Below are 14,408 nucleotides of genomic sequence, written 5' to 3'. Positions count from 1 at the left end.
GCATCGACACACTAACACTGGGTCCCCAGAGCGGGCACCAGGTGGGAGCACCATCCCCTTAGCCGCAGGGCTCAGGGAAGCCAGGGGTGGCAGGCGGAGAGTGTCCCAGGTACCAGCTTTCCCAGACCTCGCCCTCAAGGAGAAACTGGAAGACCAGGGCTCTGGCCTGGCGCCGCCCCCAGGCTTGCTGGGTGACCTTGGACAAGGTCCCACCTGCTTTACACAGGCCTCGGTTTTCCCCTCAGAGCATGAGGTGGGAAGCAGTGCTGTGTGAGCTCTGGGGCCAGACAGCTGGCATTCAAATCCCCGCTGGACCACCTACTAGCTGAGTGACCTTGGGCCAGCCTCACAAGCCATCCGACCTCTGGTTTCTCTCTTCATAAAAGGGTGAAATGGTAATACTTACAAACGTTCATGAACTAAAGTCCACAGGAAGTGCTCGCTAAATACAGGCTCCCGTGACTCTGTCTTAGGGCCCCTCCTTGGCAGCCAGAGTTCTGAACAGGCGTGTCCATGCGTTGTCTCTGTGTGGGGTCTGTGTTCCCAGCTCCAAGGCTCACAGTGGCCACAGTAGAAGCCTGGACTTGCTGATCATCTGGACCCGGTTGGTTTGGCCTGCCCTGGGCCCTCACCCCAGAGGCTCCTCCTGAACCCCAACCCTGGCAGCCTTCCACCGGCAAAAACTTGCAATTCTGTTTTCTAACCGTCGGATGTTGGCTGTGGCTCTGTGTCCCACCTCTCAGCCCATGAGGGGTGTGAGTCAGCCACACTTCAGCAGGGGGAGCCCTCATCAGCTGGCCCTTACCTGTCTGGAGGGGGGGTGGGTCTTGAGAGACCATCTGCTCGCCTCCCCCCCAGGGGGAGGTGCATGCTACCGTTCTGTGCAATGAGACGGCGTGAGCGCGGAGAGGAGATGGTGAACAGAGTCACCACATTGACTAACATGGCTTCACCACGTCGGAAAGTGATTCCTTCCTCTCTGTCAGCCTCAGAAGCTCAAGAAGAAAGTCTCAGGCTGGTGCTAGTATCTCCTTAACACCTGTGAATTCTCCCCCTTGTTAACAAAGAGAAAATGGCTTTAGGCCGAAAGCCTTCAGCAGGCAGCAGGATCCTGCTAGAATTTAACGTGTCTGCTTTCATTGTCATTATTCTTATGTGTATCTTCCATTTAGAATACTTCACGCAGGTTTTCCATTTACTGTAAGGATGTGAAGTTTATGAAGTACAAAGATGTGTCTAAGAAAATTAACAACTGGTAGTCATCAGGTGAAACAGGACTTTTGCTGAAGTTATAAAGATACTAGGGGAGAATGTTTGAGAAAGAATGATCTGGTCTAGTGGTTCTCAAACTTTGTGGTTTGGGGCCCCGTTTAAACTCTTAAAAAATTATTGAGGACCCCAATTTTGTTTATGTATGTTACAGCTATCAATTTTTATTGCATTAGAAATTAAAACCAAGAGTGCTCGCTTCAGCAGCGCCTATACTAAAAATTGGAACAATACAGAGAAGATTAGTATGCCCCCGGCACGAAGATGACACACAAATTTATGAAGCATTCCATATTTTATTTTCTGCTTCTATCTCATTTTTTTTTTCCCCTTTGGTGGGGGGTGTTCCTAGAACAGTGCCTGGCACATAATAGGTGCTCAATAAATATTTGTTGTTTGCTGAAAAAAAAAAAGAGAAATTAAAACCAAGAAAAATTTTAAATCTTCATTGATTTAAAAATAACGATGATAAACCAATTACACATTAGTATAAATAACATTTTCTGATTACTAAAAATGTTTCGGTAAGAAGAACGTCATTGTTTTACATTTTTGCAAATCTCTTTAATGGCTGGCTTAATAGAAGACAGTTTGGTTCTCATATATGCTTCTGCATTCAATCTGTCGTGATGTGTTGTTTTGGTTGAAGAAGAGGACTAAAATTTGGCCCCACATAAACACATAGTTGGAAAAGGAAGGAATGTTTTACTAGCCTTTTCAGATAATTCTTCTGTGAAACTCACCCAAACTGGACAAGTGGTGGTGGTTTCTTAAAGGATGGTTGCAATCTGAAACTATATCAGTGACCCTTTCCTGTGCTGTTACATTAAAATCCATCAGTCTCTTCAACAAATGGTGCTGGAACAACCGGGATATCACATGCAAAAAAAAAAAAAAAATCTAGTTACAGGCTTTCCACTTTTCACAAAAATTAACTTGAAATGGATCACAGATAGATCTAAATGTAAAAAGCAAAACTGTAAAACTCCTCAAAGGGAATATAGGAGGAAATCAAGATGACCTTGGGTCTGACAATGACTTTTAGATACAACACCAAAGTCACGATCCATGAAAGAAGTAGTTAAACTGCTCTTCATAGAAATTTAAAACTGCTCTGTGAAGGCCACCATCAAGAGAAGAAGAAGAAAAGCCATGGGCCGGGACAAAATATTTGCTAAAAGCATGTTTAATAGAAGACTGGTGTCCAAAATATACAAAGAACTCTTAAAACTCAACAATAAGAAAACAACCCAACTTGAAAATGGGCCAAAGATCCTAACAGACACATCACGGAAGAAGATGTACAGATGGCAAAAAGCATATGGAATGATGCTCCACATCATATGTCATCAGGGAAATGCAAATTAAAACAACAAGGTACCACTACACACCTAGTAGAATGGCCAAAATCCGGAACACTGGCAACTCCAAGTACTGACAGGGACGTGGAGCGACAGGACTCTCCTCATTGCTGGCGAAAAGGCAAAATGGCGCCATACTTGGGAAGACAGTTTGGCAGTTTCTTACAAAATGAAACATACTCCTACCACAGGATCCAGCTTTCAGGCTCTTCCATATTGACTCAAAAGATGTGAAAACTTTTGTCCCCACAAAAACCTGCACACAGGTGTTCATAGCAACTTTATTCATAATTGCCAAAACTTGGAAGCAACCAAGGTATCCTTCAGTCGGTGAGTGGATAAGTAAACTGGTCCATGCACACAATGGAATACTATTCCACACTAAAAGGAAATGAGCTATCAAGCAATGAGAAGACATGGAGGAAACTTCAATGCATATTACTAGGTGAAAGAAGCCAATCTGAAAAGGCTGCATACTGTATAATTCCAACTGTGTGAATTTCTGGAAAAGGCAAAACAATGAGGACAGTAAAAAGATCAGAGTGGTTGCCAGGGGTGGGGTGAGGGGAAGGGATGAATAGGCAGAACATGGAGGATTTTTAGGGCAGTGGAAATACTCTGCACAATACCATAATTCTGGATACATGGCATTATAAATTTGTCCAAATCCATAGAATGTACGACACCAAGACTGAACCCTGAGGTTAACTATAGACTTTGGGTGATTATGATGTGTTCATGTAGGGTCATCCTTGGCAACAAATGGACCACTCTGGTGAGGGATGTGGATAGTGGAGGAGGCTGTCCACGGATGCAGGCAGGGGTTATATGGGAAATTTCTACCTTCCTCTCGATTTTGTTGTAAACCTAAAACTACTCTTAAAAAAAGCAAGTCTCTTGAAAACATCCACTGATCTACTTTGCTCTTTGAATGGGTCTCTTAACCATGCATGATTTTTAACACCATTTTGGTCATTTGGAAAATATTAGTTCAGAGTTACACGGATCTTCCAAGTGTTGACACGTTTCAGCATACAGTATTAAAAACTCACATTTGATAACGTCGATACCGATCTCATCAGAAGAGTCTTTAGGTAATGGGAAGCTGTCAAGTTCATGATGGTAAACACAAGTTTCCAAAATTCTTTCACTTGAAAGCTGGAATTTTTTTTTATTTTGGTGATAGATATGTTCGTTGTTTTCCTTGAAATGATGGGCTCGCTTGGTTCGTTTTTAGAAAATGTCTTCCAGAGACCAAATCTGAATTACCATTGTCTCTCTGTCAGGCATTCTTTTAAGTAAAAGTGGTGTCCCATGAATAAAGGGACTATTTTCGCTGGCAGCTCAGTCTTACAAGTGCCTTTCCTCCAGAAAACCATCATCCTTCGGTTTGCAGAAGTGTTTTATGCGTACTTCCCATTTCATCGCACAGAATATGAAAAAAATGGGTACTCGGGGTAGAGATTGTTTTTTAATTTGTGGTTTTTACTACTTCATCGAGGGCATTCTTAAGTAAAAGTGGCATCTTCTGTGACCCACCGTGTGGATGCAGTCTGGTGGTCCTGTTTCTCCCGTTAGCTCAGGGGCTAGCTTTTTACCTCCTATGGCTTTTGCACCATCAGTACAAGCAGGTAACACTGTTAGAAAGGGAAAAAATAGCATCTTAGTATTGTCCCGAACACAGTTTTGATCTTGTGGACCCCCTGGAAGGACCTCAGAGACCCCCAGGGGTGCAGACCACACTTTGAGAACCACTGGTGTAGCCAATCCCTTCCTCGTGCGTGTGGGGACCCTCGGACCCTGAGGGAAGCTGAGGCTTGCCCAGGGTCCCCGAGCCAGTTGGAGGCAGGGCCAAGTCTTCTGATACCTGACGCACTGCTCCGGGCCATGTCCCTGAGATCCTGGAAGCAGGGTGACAGGCTCCTTTTTGAACCAAGGCAGTATCTGATCAAGCTAATGCTGAATGGATGCTTCCAGTGAGGGGACAAGGAGACAGGAAGGGGTATCAATGAATAAGCCTGGGGAGGGGCACCAGTCAGCCAAACCTGTCCTCTTCCACATTTACCTGCCTTCCCCTAACCCCTGCCATGTGTGTGGTGGTCCGACTTCCATCTTCCCTCTTCCATAATTTTGTTGCTAATATCTCCCAGCCGAGGCGGCTCTAATTAAACTCTTCACCATCGTCACTTCATGTTCTGAAGAGACAAGGTTGGCCATTATCACTTTTCTTTCCCTTTGACTGAGCTCTGTGTGGGTAATTTTATTCTGCCCTTGTTCGTTTCTTAGAAATTTAGCCTCTCCAATTTTAGTTCTTTTCTCCTATCTTAGAACATTGTGCTCAGGAGAAAGGCGGCAGAGGGCGAGGGTATCACAGATTTGGAAATTTCTGTCCCGTTCACCTTAAAGTTTATTTTTGACTGAACAGTGCCTGCGTGGTGGTTCAGCTGTCCCCCGCACCCCTGTCTAGGAGAGACACCCAGGAGGTAAAGACGGGCAGGTTCTGGACCCGCCCAGGGGAGAAAGACACCAAGAGAAAGTGGTTGACATGTCAGGCTGTCCTAAATTGGGTGATGGTGGGAGCTTTGGACAAGGGTGTGTCTCCACTTCATCCCTGGTGATCTGAGGTGATCAGAAGCCTTGGTGATGTAAACATACCATTGCCCCCCCCCGCCGCCGCCGCCGAGGGCCCCGGCAAGCCTCCATCCTGCATCCCCCGTCTCTGCCAGTCACCTGCATGGCCCACCCGTCTGTGCGCTGGCAGGCCTCTCCACAGGCCCTCACTCCATTCGGCACCAGCCTCGGCACCTCCCCCCTCGGAAGCTGTGGACTGACTACTGCCCTTCACCCTCCAGTCTCCCTCCGCAGCCTCGCACTGGACGCCCTGCCAGGGTGGCCTTGGGAGACAGACGAAACGAAGCCAGGAGGTGGGGATGGGCACTGAGAGCCCAGCGCACAAATGCGGGCGCTCCCTGGGGAGGGCTGGGAGCGGGGGAGGCAGAGGGAGAGAGAGTGTCCCAGGCCCCACACTCAGGGAGCATCAGCGTTTGCTCTGTGGGACTCCGACTATCAGAGCTGTCCCACCGTGGGACCGAGGCTGCCTTCAGCCCTCTCCGTGGAGGTGCACACATTCAAACTCAGCGGCCCGGGACCAAAGCCCCACCAAGATGCAGTCTGTGTGGGAGCCCCTTAGGCCACCTGTGCAGGCAAGGTAGCTATTCCTAGTTTATTTATTTATTTTTTAAAGATTTTATTTATTTATTTGGCAGAGACACAGTGAGAGAGGGAACACAAGCAGGGGGAGTAGGAGAGGGAGAAGCAGGCCTCCCTCGGAGCAGGGAGCCCAATGCAGGGCTCGATCCCAGGACCCTGAGATCATGACCTGAGCCGAAGGCAGACGCTTAACGACTGAGCCACCCAGGCGCCCCGCTATTCCTAGTTTAATGACTAAGGGTCACATGAACCTCCAAGCCCCACCATTGTCCTCAGGCCCTGCCGATGGCCGGAGGGGCACCTGACGCTCTCGAGGACCCTTCCATTAGGGTCTCTGCCCTTCCCCCTTTAATTCCCCCCTCAGGGAAGACCTGTCTCTGGACTGTGCCCTGCTTTCTGGGCATGGCTGACCCCTGACTGCCCGTCCCCTGGACACACCTCTCTCACATCCCCCCCACCTACACCAGTTTCTCCACCACGCCCAGCGCTCACTCAGTTTCTGCCTCCCAGGAGGCAGTTCAGCTGATGTGTCTGATGCCCCCACTGACTGCAGGCTTGGGTAGGCAGGGTCCAGGTCCTGCTGGCTGATGGGTCCCCAGCTCCCAGCCATGGGCTCAGCACGGGAAGACATCTGGCCAGCCGGTGGTGAAGGAACAGTCACTGGACTAGCTCTGGCTCCTTCTGCTTCCTTGGGGCCGGGGCCAGGAGTAGGACACCACGACCAATTGGAAGGGCTGGCAGATGGTTTCCGAGTGGGAACTTTTAGGTGTTGAGTGTTGGATCCAGTGAAGGGGTCTCAGAGGACTCAGGCCACACAGTCTCCCCCATAAGCCCCAGTTCTTGAAGATAGATAGTGAGCCAGCAGAAAGAGCTGCTTCTAAATAATTGGAAGATCCAAGGGTTTTGAGGCTGGAAAGAGTGTGATCCTTCAGAAAACCCCAGCCTTCTCCACCTCCCCAGGAGGCAGCCTGGGCCCCAAACAGAGAAGGGTCTCAGAAGGGCTTAAGACAAATCCCTGAAGATTGCAGGCCGCCGACAAAGATGGGGCCCTGGGCAGAGGGAGGGTGAGCCAAGGGGGCAGTTCTCCCCTGCTGGGTTTGAGGCACCAGCTAACCGGCTGGGGAGATTCAGGCAGTGCGTTCTTTTTTGCCAAACGTGAAAGTTCTTAAGGCCGAGACTGTACTCATTAGTGGGTGTATGATGGATAAATGAGTAAATGGGTGGATGAATGGGTGGGTAGCTAGATAGATCAAGGAGGAGTGAAAGGAATGGGCATGCCAATGAGTAATTACGGGACAGACAGGTGCTGTTGTAGGATAGAAGGGAGGCAAAGGGACGGATGGGTGGGTGTGTAAGTGACTGGATGGATGGATGAACGAGGGTAGCTGATGGGTAGATGATGAAACGGATGGGTGGATGGCTGAGGGGGTGGAAGGATGATGTTTGATGGGTAGGCACCCTCGGTAGGTAGTATAGGGATGGATGGATGGATGGATGGGCAGATTTGATAGGAGGCAAGATTAGAAACTACCAAATCCTTGGTTCTGCTTCAGAATCTTTCTGGGGACCAGGAAGGTTCCCTTCCCTAGAGCAAATGGGTAGACCTATGACATCCCCCAGCTTCCCCCAACGACCCTGTGAACTGACAGCATGCTATAGGCACAGGCCTTGCTAAGACGCTTAAGCCCAAGTAAGAAAGAGCCCCAGGGATATCTGGCCTTCAGCCATTAAATGCCCCACTGTCACCACTCACAAACACACCCCACAAATGGCCAAACTGCCCCTCGTGGGGCACCCCGTCCCTGAGGGGCACAGTAAGAGAGCCCTCCGCCAGCCCAGGGCCAGGAGGGCCAGCCCTTGCCAGGGGGTGAGGGCGCGGCCCCGCTCTCCTCTGCCCCCACGGTCCGGAGGCCCTGCCGCAGACAGGAAGGGAGGGCTCTCCCTTGGGTGTGTGTGAGAGAGAACACGACTGTCGTGCTTCCTCAGGGGTACAGGCCTGGGTGGGCCGGGAGGACAGCTACTGAGTGCCCGGCATGCCGCCCTGCCCCCCATTCTCCACCTGCTGGGATTGCAGTCGGAGGCCAGGCCTCCAGCGGCTGGGGTCTCTGTGCCTCTTCCCCTTGAGGAACAGGGGGCGCAGCCCCGCAGCCGGAGGAAGGCCCTGCCTGGCCCTGCCCTGCCTGGTCTTCTGTGCTCAAGCTGTCTGCCGCGCTCCCACTCCCGTTGTCCTGTGTGCTCCTGCCCCCTGGCGGGGGCCAAGGTAACTGCAGCACACAGGGCGGGGCGGGGCGGGGCGGGGTCAGGTGGAGGCTTTCCCTGCAACTAGAGGACTGGGTGCGTGTGCGTGCACGCGCGTGTACACGCATGTGTTCACACTTCACTTAGCCTGGGAGATTAGAGATGGAGCAAAACTCTGAAAGATCCAAGGCAGCTCCTCAAATGGAAGGGGTGATTATTATAATTACTGTGATTATTGTTATCAAGATGATCATGCTTGCCTGAAAAGTCTTGTACAAAAGCAGGCTTATTTTATGTCAGCTTGTTGTTTGCGTCTGAGGGACTTCATCTTTGCTTATAATAACTAACATTTGCAGGGCTCTTTATGTTGCAAAGCTGCGTCACATCCCTAGCCTGTTTCATCTGCACAGACAGCCCCGGGAGGTGGGAACTAATCAGGGAACAGAGGCTCAGAGAGGTGACGTGGGTTGTCCAAGGTCGCAGGGCGAGAAAGCTGCAGAGCCAGGATGTGAACCCGGGTCACCTGACCGAGGAATCCTGCTCACTTCCCCACCACATCCTTTGCATCTTATCTTTTGTGAGGGGAGAGGCTCTTTATTGTACCTGAGCTCCAAGCCTTTTTGCTGCTGTCTCTTGAAAAGTGCCCAGTGCCCTGAAGAGAAGGGAAAGGTTTGGAAGAACCAAGCATTCAACTGAAAGTGCAGGTAGCCATCCCGATTTCAGCTGATGAATACACCCGGACACTTCCAAGCTCCTGGCAGCGTCCGGCAGGTGAATGGAAGTGTGTGGTGTTGGTTCCAGCTGTCCCTGGTCAGCACTCACTAGCACCCCCCAGCGTGGCCCGGCACAGACACGCACCAGCCGCATCTCTGGGAGGGTTGCGCCCGAGAGGCCAGCGCAGGGGCTGTCCGTGGGAGGTGGCAGCTGGGAGCCTAGGTGGGCAGATGGGCCAGGCCCCCGATGACCCTGGCAGCCCTCGCCCCCTCCTTGTAGCATCGGTTCCGGCTCCTGGAACCAGCTGGCTGATTACAGATGGCTTTTGGGAAGGGGAGCCCCTCACTCCTGGACGCCAGCGGGCAGTCGCACCAATGACCCTGACAGTGCCCTGATTGTCCCCTGAGTCTCAGGTGCTGCTTCCCAAGCATACTCATGGCCGGTGCCGAGCAGCCCAGGTCCTCTGGGGAGGCCCCTGGCCTGTAGGTCCCAGTGAGGGACCCCTGTGTGCTGTCAGCTCAGGGGCATAACCACTCCCCCCCACACCCTGGCACCCTGTTCTCTGGCAGTGGCCCAAGGCAGCCCAGCTCTGGGAAGCACCCTGTGCTGAGCTCCCCACCCCACCAGACAGTGGCGATGTCCCCTCGGCCCTGTCTCCACATGCCCCTCCCTCCCTTCCCCTGCCCACCCCTTTCTCCAGACAGTTTTCTCAGGGAGTTCGCCAGAGTTGTGGGGGTCCCCAGCAGGACCTCACCTCCACCTAGAGCAGCTTCAGGCCATTTACACGTCAACATCATAAGCAAGGTACCACGTTAATGCTGATTTTAAATCACTGATGTGGTAAAGAGGAGTCCTGCAGGTTTCCTTGAGAAGTCACAGCCTCTCCGGAGCCTCCCGATCCTAAAGTGCTAAGAATGGCTTCTGGCCCACATTCACATTCCGAACACACTGTGTGGCCGTGCCCCAGAATGTTCCACTCCTTTACACACACGTGCACACACGCACATGCATCACAAGAGCAGGCAGGTTGGCCTCCTCGTCTCCGTGCCCCCCAGGCCAGCAGCTCGGGGAGTAGGGCAGCGCCACAGCCCACCCTCAGTTCCACCCCTGCGCTGATGCTGTCCGTTTGTTCCCGCCACAGCCCTGTGAGGAGCATGATGGCTCGGTCATTCCTACGTCTCAGGGGAGGAGCCTCAGAAAGATGAAAGCCCTGCTCGAGCTGGGAGCCCAGACTGGACCCCGGGTCTGGGTGGCTCCCGAGCCTGTGGGCCTGAGCCCCCAGAAGGCTGCCCGGAGCAAGGCTGGAAGCCCGAGGTGGGAGTGACCAAAGGGGACCCTCAGAGGGTGGGTGGCGTGGGAGCTGGACATTCGATCAGTCCCAGCAGGCGGAGAATGGGGGGCAGGGCGGCATGCCGGGCACTCAGTAGCTGTCCTCCCGGCTCACCCAGGCCTGTACCCCTGAGGAAGCACGACAGTCGTGTTCTCTCTCACACACACCCAAGGGAGAGCCCTCCCTTCCTGTCTGCGGCGGGGCCTCGGGACCGTGGGGGCAGAGGAGAGCGGGGCCGCGCCCTCACCCCCTGGCAGGGGCCGGCCCTCCTGGCCCTGGGCTGGCGGACGGCTCTCTCACTGTGCCCCTCAGGGACGGGGTGCCCCACCAGGGGCAGTTTGGCCATTTGTGGGGTGTGTTTGTGAGTGGTGACAGTTGGGGCACCCCAGGCATTTAGTGGTTGGGGGCCAGGCATGCTGGTGCTTGAGGGAGTCACAAGGTGAAGAATGTCTTGTGCCAAACTCAGCTGCGCGGGGCCCTGCCAGACCCACAGTCAGTGAGCAGCCTCGTTAAGTTCCTCACAGAGCTGTGTGCAGCATCGCACCAGACTGCCTCGAGGGTCCAGCATGGGGCCAGTGCCCACACCACACCTACTGCCGCACACACAGGAGACAGAGTACAGCACGTGGGCCCAGACGCTAAGGGCGGAGGGGAGTCAGAGGATCTGTGAGGGTCCCAGCAATGGGGGGTAGGCCTGATGGTCTCAGCAGACCAGGAAGTGGAATCGTCAGGACTATTTGGGGTACAAATGCAAAAGTAAAATAGACCAACGAAACATATCCTCAACTAGATTCGGAAAAAATCAAGGGATTGACTCAAGTAACTGGAAAGCCAGAGGTAGATGTGACGGCAGGCACAGCTGGATCCAGGTGTTGACATGTTACCGTGTCTCGGGATGTCCCCCTCTCTCAGCTCTGCTTTCCCCAGTGTTGGCTCCACAATCAGGTGGGCCTTCCCTCTGAGAGTGTCTCTTTCCTAAAAGTTTCTACAAATGTACTGGGGCTGTTTGGGCCACGGGGGGCTGCTTGTAGTCTAATTTAACAAATACGGATTCTTCGTCTATCCCAAACTGTTCACTGAGGCCGGCGGGATGATTGGCCGGGGCCAGGCCATGTGTCCACTGCTGGAACCAGGGGACAGAGTCAGCCCCACCCAAACTGCTCAGGCTGGATCATAGGAAGTGCTCTTCTTCAGAGAAGCTGGGACTCTAGGACCAGAAAGTGAGGGAATGGAAGGCATCTCAGTGGTGAGGGAATGAGACTGGGGGAGGGGGGACATCCTCACTACTGGCCCAGGAGGAGACCTGGATGGGAAGGTCAGGCCCAGTGTGAGCACCTTCCCCTGGGTCCCCGAAGGCAGGCAGACAAAAGGACAAGGGACTCCTCTGGCTCTATTATGCTTGTTAAGCTTGGCACCCACAGGCCTGGGCCCAGCCTAGCACCCTCCACAGTGCCCCAGAGCAAATTGGCAAGGTCCCTCCTTCCCTTCCAAGCCTGACCCTTCATACCCTTCCTTCTTACCTTCTGTTCAGGGGGCTGGGCTGGGACCAGTGCGTCCTCCACTCCGGCCTCAGGGACAAGTCAGGGACTCTTGACTAGAGGACAGTAGAGAAGGTTGCCCTTGGCTCCAGGCTGTCCTCCTTACTAGCTGCGTGGTCTTGGGCAAGTTCCCTCACCTCAGAGCCTCAGTCTCTCCATCTGTTAAACAGGATGGCTACCTGTAGAGTTACTGTGATGATTAAATTAGCGACAGATACTGTTGAAATCAACCAGATGAGAAGAGGCAGGGGACAGATAGGATGGAGTGAGAAACCGGGGCCATGCCTGATATTTAAGTGCCAAAGGCCCACTCGTCCCATAAATGTTGCTGAGCACCAGCTATGTACAAAGCACAGTGTGAGACCTGGGGAACTGTGAAAAATCAGGAAACCATCCCTGCCCTGAGGAACAGGCTCACATGACACCAGCTGTGACATGTGGTCAGTGTGCTGTCAGGACAGACTCTGCTTGGGGCCATCAAGGAGGCCTTCCCCGAGGAAGGGACATTTGAGATGGGGAAGAGCCCAGGCACAGATCATCTGGGCAACAGAGCACCCTGAGGTGGGATAACCCTGGTTTGCCTGGGCAGCAGAAAGAAGGGCTATGTGTTTGGAGCCCCATGAAAGGGGAAAAGTGGGAGGAGATTGGGACAGAGGGCTAGGCAGGGGCTTGGAGGCCAAGGTAATGAGTTTGGAATTTAGGTATGATGAGAGGCTATTGAAAGAGTTTAAACAGAGAGTTATTGTACCCATTAGGATTAGGTTTGACTATGAATATCTGAGCCTGAAAAATAATGATTTCAATAATAAATTTATTTTAAATGTTTTAAAAATGTCCAGAAGGTATGCGGTGTCCACAAAGCTATCAAGGACCTAGGGCTGTTTTCTACTATCTCTAGGGTATGGACCTTGTCTTCATGATCCAAGTTGGCTGCTAGAGCTCCAGCCATTACATCCAAGTGTGATGGAAGGAATGAGGAAGTGAGAGAAAAGGGTGCAACTTCCCTTTAAAAAGGGCACTCTACTTTGGTTGACCTCTCATTGGGTGGAACTTGTCACTTGGCCACACCTAGCAGCCAGCAAAGTTAGGAAATGCAGTCTTTTATGTGGATGTCAGTGTGCTCAGTTCTTTTTCTCGGGGAGAATTGATGTCACACTAACAGTCTCCTGCGGGCTACCATGCGAGGAACAGACGAGAGAGAAGCAAGGGAGGGAGGGAGCCCTTGGGAGGGGGACTGAGGGCAGCCAGGAGAAAGACGGTGCGGGCTTGGCCCCGGGGAGACGTGTGAGAAGATGGGGAGAAGTGGTCTGACTGCAAACAGCTTTGACGGAAAATCCAGCAGGACCCCAGACATGGAAGGGAAGCAGCAGAACCAAGGATGACGCCTAGTGTGCGTCTGAGCAGCTGGGCTGGGGGAGACCGGACAGGAACAGCAAGGGCAGCTGGGGGAGGCGGGGGCGGGGCGGAGTCGCTGCCGGCACAGGACCCCCAGCACCGCCGCACCTTGGGGGCGAGAGGAAGCTGGGAGGACAGCTCCAGCCCCTGGGCTGTCCCCTGGAGAATTCCCAGCAGGAGAGCTCTTCCAGCCTTCCCCAAGCTGTGCAGTCATCCTGCTGGAATTCCGGGACACGGGTGGGGAGACCAACAAAGGAGGTGAGAGTGGCTGTGGTTTGTAAACCACCCCTGGCTGGGAGGTGCGGTATGGCTCCAAGGCACTCAGATCAGAGGGTGTCTCCCACCCTCACCCCCTTCCCGACTCCCTTCTCACAGACCTGGCAGAAACGAGGAAGGTGGGGCCCAAAGGAGGAAGTTGGGAAAGCTCTGGCCAGGTTCACCAGCCGCGGGCCACAGGCAGGACAGATAGCAGGCACATGGAGGGAGAGCTGAGGAAGACCGAGGTCTCCCAAGGTCACCCAGGCACTCGGGAGCAGCGTCAGCATGTAGGCCCCTGATTCATAGGCCTGTTTTTAGCCCCAGGTGGAGGCAGCAGCCTTGCTCACCCACCCTGCCTGAGTCACTGCCTGCCTAGGGCACCCATCACCCAGGCCCCGGGGCCAGCTTTCCAGGCCCGTGGCCCAGGGGAGGCTCAGATGCTGCAGAAACTCATCTCCAGCACAGTTCAGAAGCTGGGAAGCCATCCTGTCTTGGTGGGCAGCCCTCCGTGTCAGCTGTGGGTGGCTCGGGATCTTGGGACAGCACCCCGAGGGAGCTGGATCTGGGCTGGCCGGCATTGTGGGCTTGGCCTGCTAGCCTCCAGGCCAGTTGTAGCTTTCTGCCCCAGGTAGACAGCCGCCAAACTTGCCCACCCACCTTCCGCAGTAGACAGGCCTCTGACGCGTAAATGGCTACCTAACTGGACAGCTCAATTCTGGGAAGTCTCCACAGAAGGCTTTGGCCCCACTTACCTTTTGTATAGAATCTTCTGTCAGCCACAGAGTGCCCAGGTGGTAACCCTCATTTCCTTTGTGTCTCTCCCCACCCAAGGAACACCTGCAGATTTCCAGCAATTTCCCTCACTTCTTGAACCACCTGCCACGGGTGAAATAGTCTGTGCTGCCTCTAGCTCAGTCAGAGGACTGGGAGTTGGAAGGGCTTGAGGGTGGAGTGATCAGCTAGTGATGAAGACCCGACACCAGAGGACCCGAGAGGTCAGGGATATGGCAGGCCTGGGGCACCCCACTCCCAACCCCCAGCAAGGGCTCAGCCCCACCGTGGGCTCCAGCCTGTGCATGCTGAAACTGGGAGAAA

General features: G+C 53.3%; 1 protein-coding gene and 1 non-coding gene across 2 annotated transcripts in view; both read left to right on the top strand.

The window, feature by feature from the left end:
- GNAO1 (G protein subunit alpha o1) overlaps positions 1–14,408 on the top strand; it is a 165,270-nt gene that overhangs the window by 126,091 nt on the left and 24,771 nt on the right. The window lies entirely within an intron of this gene.
- LOC118520796 (U6 spliceosomal RNA) lies at positions 1,461–1,568 on the top strand. Its single transcript, XR_004909844.1, has one exon. It is a non-coding gene; the product is annotated as a U6 spliceosomal RNA (small nuclear RNA).

This window comes from Halichoerus grypus, chromosome 15 (genome assembly GCF_964656455.1).
Source record: "Halichoerus grypus chromosome 15, mHalGry1.hap1.1, whole genome shotgun sequence".
Taxonomy (NCBI): Eukaryota; Metazoa; Chordata; class Mammalia; order Carnivora; family Phocidae; genus Halichoerus; species Halichoerus grypus.
The sequence above is the reverse complement of the archived record's forward strand: the minus strand, read 5'-3'. Positions and strand labels throughout refer to the sequence as shown.